The sequence below is a fragment of the Crocuta crocuta genome, unplaced genomic scaffold (assembly GCF_008692635.1).
Source record: "Crocuta crocuta isolate KB4526 unplaced genomic scaffold, BGI_CrCroc_1.0 scaffold139, whole genome shotgun sequence".
NCBI lineage: Eukaryota > Metazoa > Chordata > Mammalia > Carnivora > Hyaenidae > Crocuta > Crocuta crocuta.
Genome location: NW_027533258.1, coordinates 8,755,320 through 8,759,260, shown reverse-complemented (window position 1 = coordinate 8,759,260; position 3,941 = coordinate 8,755,320). Strand labels below are relative to the sequence as shown.

Below are 3,941 nucleotides of genomic sequence, written 5' to 3'. Positions count from 1 at the left end.
GGAGAGACGTGGGCCACCCCCCACCCCCACTTGCTTTTGGGAATTCCGGGAAGCAGAGCTGTCCGGGCCCGAAACTTGGGGTCTAGTCCAGGGCTTGCCGTGAGCATGGCTTCCCAAGAATATCTTGATGTTTGAGGGCTCGTGGGCCATCATCCACCATGGACGGGGTCCTGACACGGACCTGTGTGGACCCCGGCGCGGGGAAGACCGCAGCCTTGTCAGGATGATGAGCCGCAGCCGGGAAACCCATCTGTGGCCACCGCTTAGCCTTTGGATGAAGCCACAGCATCGTCTCATCAGGAAATCTGCCAGATGTTGGGTACTCATGCGCAGGACCGATTGCCCGCGTTGTGGGCCTCAGTGCGAAAGGAAAACACGGGGTTCTTGTTCCCGAATTGCTAAGAATTTTTAAAATGGCAGCGGCAGCACCGCCTTCACCAAGCACGTGCCCTTCTGAGCACCGGGAGCATGAAGCCGACCCTCCTGGTGGAGAATTGCTTTTCTCCAAAACGAAACAGCCTCCCGGTCTGTCTCCCTCAGGAGAAATCCCTTCGGTCCCGTAGGAACGGGGATGAATCCGGTGGCTCCCCGGACACCAGCAAGCTGTCCTCCCAGATCTGTGAGCTCAAGGCTGCCTCTAGTGGTAGCCCAGAGAAGGTTACGCCTAAAGGCAGCTGGGCTATTTCCGCACCCCCTCAAAACAGCCAGTCAAGGTGAGACTCCCCCAGGAGACTTTGAATAGGGACTGAGGAGGTGGCCTGGGAGAAGGCACCCAGAAACGTCTACCGTGGCAGGAAGGCGTGACCAGGGGGAGAGGTCTTTGGGTTTTCAGAGAATGTCATTGGAAGGTATCCAGCCCCCCTTTGCCTATTGTCTTTCCTTTACAGAACAAACCAAAGCCAAGGTCTTGTAAACAACTGATGGATGTAGATTCCTTGGGGGAAATTTTCATCACCAGGTGGGCAGCCCCGTGCCCGTGGTGAAGGTCTCGGCGGTGCGTTGAAGGGCAGTGGTTATGTATTGTGATGCTGGCTTCTTTCTGCCTTTCTTGAAGGAAAGGTGGGTCCCCCGGAGGGAGCAGGGGCAGCCGTCATCTTGCCTTTTGCCTCCCTTCCCTCTCCTCTGTTGCTGTGGGGAGGTGCAAGAGCCATGTGTTGCCTCTCCTGGCTCAGGGTGAGATGCCCGGAAGCCACAGGGCCCCGGGGACCCGCACATTCTCCTCCGGGGCTCTGCCACTCCGGTTAAGTGGCGCGGAGCCTTCCTCTGATTCTTGCAAACACTGTGGCTGGCCTTGGTGGCTCTGTCTTCCCTCGGAGCCTTGGACAGCAGCTGCCCTCAGGCTTGGTGGGACGCGGGAGAAAGGTCCAAGGAAGAGGAGAAACGTAAGAACAGATTTTTCTCAGAAGGATCCTGCCTGCGGATCCTGCCAGGGAAGTGTAGCAGTCAGGGGTGGGATGAGGTGTCTCCTGACTGCAGTAGGTGTGTGTGGGGGGGATGGGGGCGGCGAGGCATCAGGGATCCTGCCACCTGACTGGGGAGGAAAGATAACTGCCCAAAAGTTCCCTTCCCTGATTGGTGGGCAAGAGGGATGTGACTTGTAAGGTCCTGCCTTTCATCCCGAAGTCTGGCCCTTATCTTCCGGGGGCAGGACGGTTTAAGGAAATGGTTCCTTTGTTGAAGGCATTTGGCCCCAGCATTTTGCTCTCTGATGGGGTTGCTCTCAGAGGCTTCCGAAGTCCCCCACGTCCTGATGTGCAGTCTGTCCAGGCCCCGGCCTCCCGGGCATGACCTCGGGGAGTCCCATCATGGCCTCACGTTATGTACTTCTTTGCTCTGTCTCAGAAGCATTGCANGGCAGAGGCACTTGACTCAAGTTGACAGTTGACCTGAGGGTGCTTGGGAATGGCTACACACGGGGCCCCTCTTTACCCCTGACTTCCCAGGGCCTGAGAGGAGCCCCAGGCTGGGGGCTGAGGCCACCCAGGCACTGCCGGCCATTGGCTGGCTCCCGACCTTGATCACTCTCGAGCAGGGCTGGACCCAGACAAGAACAGCTTGGAGCAAGGGCATTAGATTCCAAACGTGATTATGCAGTTGCCCCATTTGGGAAGTTACATAGCAACAAATTCGTTGGGTCCTTTCTCCCCTCCCCTGGCTTAGAAGCAAGCCCGGGGCTGGCGGGCCGGGCTGGTGCATACAAAGGGCTGTAATGAACATGCCCAGGGAACAGGCTGCTGCACTCTCCGCCTATTGAGCGCAATTTCACAGCACTGGGAAGGCCTCATTATGGTGTGGGCCGTTGTCCTATACAAAGTCAGATGAGATGAATTTCTCCCTTTTCTCCGCAGAAAGGTTTGCGAGCGATACTCTCATCCCGGAATCTGTCAAAAGATAGGCGGTTTTGTTTATCGTTTGTCTTCTTTATGGACTCGGGGGCTCTTTTCTCTTTTCGGCGGCCAAGAAGACGCTGCCATTTAACCATTCCAGCCGTGTCTCCATTTAAACGATATTAATTTATCATCTTCCCGAACCATCTGTGATGGATAAAGACGTTCTGGTAGTCTCCCGCAAATTGAGTTGTGGAGAGAATTAAGAAATTGACTGCTGCGTTGAGCGCCCCTGCACAAGAGGGGTGGGTTCCCATCTCACTGAACAGCGCTCGATGCCCTGGCCTTTCAGGTCAGCGTGGCCCAGTGCAGGCCGCCGAGAAGGTGTCGGGGTCCTCGGAAGATGTGGGCCCTTGCGGGGCAGTGCGCGCTGGTCCTCACCGCTGCTCCCCTCCACCCCCCATTTCTTCCTGCAGCTCTGCCAGAGCCTGGGGAGGAAGTGGGTGCCCTGGGTCGCCCCCTCTGGCTCCCTGATCCTGTGTGCGGCTTCCCGTGTCTTTCATACCCTCCAATCTTGACCTTCACTCTGGGGCATCCTCAGTATATTTCTTACTTGTTCTCACCCTTGGTTGTAGTTTGGAATCACCTGGAGATTGGAAAATACTGCCACCTGGCTCCTACCCACCCCGCCCTGGGGGATTCTGGGTTATTTAATGAATAACCAGAATGCAGATGAAACCTGAGCATTAGGGGATAAGAAGTGAGGTGGGGAGTTGGGGGGCTGTGCTGGTGTTGAGAAAGGGGTTGCTCGCAGGGATCCCCAGAATTTGTTCTTTTAGGAGGAGAGATTTATCAATGAATTCAGAAATTTTTTTTATGGCTCTCTTGATGAAAACTGGGTGGGGGGGGGTGTGTTTAAAATTAAAATAAAATATTTTGCTGGGCAAGGGTGGGAGCTTAGCTTCCCTGCTGCGTCCTATCGTGCTAGCGTCCGGAGGAAGACATAGGGTCCGGTGGTACCAGCGCTAGGTGGTGTGTGCGAGCGCGCGTGCGCGAGGTTGGATCATTTGAGGGTTTAGTCGCAGCACAGCTAGGAGCCTGGGACCCCATGCTTCTTCCTGGCTCTAAGGTGGGTGTCTATGCGGCCCACAAAAGCCTAGTAGCCTTTTGTGGGTCCCTTGTGACAGTTCTTCCTGCCTGTTAGGTGGGGAGCGCAGGGGAAAGATTGGTCATCTCAGGCAGGAAGGCACTCGGCTTAGAGGGCGGAGACCACCACACGAGGGGTGGGTGGGCTCTACCAGGGGGCCCTTACGGCCCAGCATTCACGGGATTCGAGAGAAAATCCCCCACAGAAGAGCCAGCTCCAGCCGTGGCCACTGTTGGTGGAGCCTCTCCCTTTTCCCTGGGGAACTTGGAGGTCAGGAATCCTCATCTCCGGCTTTGGCTCCAGGTTCAAAGCCTGCAGAGTGTCAGGCAAGTCACGTGACCTCCCTAGACCTCAGCATCCTCATCTGTGAAATTGCGTCCAGATTTATGATCTCTGAGTCCCAGCCAGCTTCCACATTCCACATCCCGTATGCTCTTTCTAAATATCCAAAATTTTACGCCTACCCC

At 56.0% G+C, this 3,941-nt stretch overlaps 1 protein-coding gene across 1 annotated transcript in view; it reads left to right on the top strand.

Moving 5' to 3' along the window:
• Nucleotides 1–3,941, top strand: part of NTN1 (netrin 1) — an 87,906-nt gene that overhangs the window by 27,523 nt on the left and 56,442 nt on the right. The window lies entirely within an intron of this gene.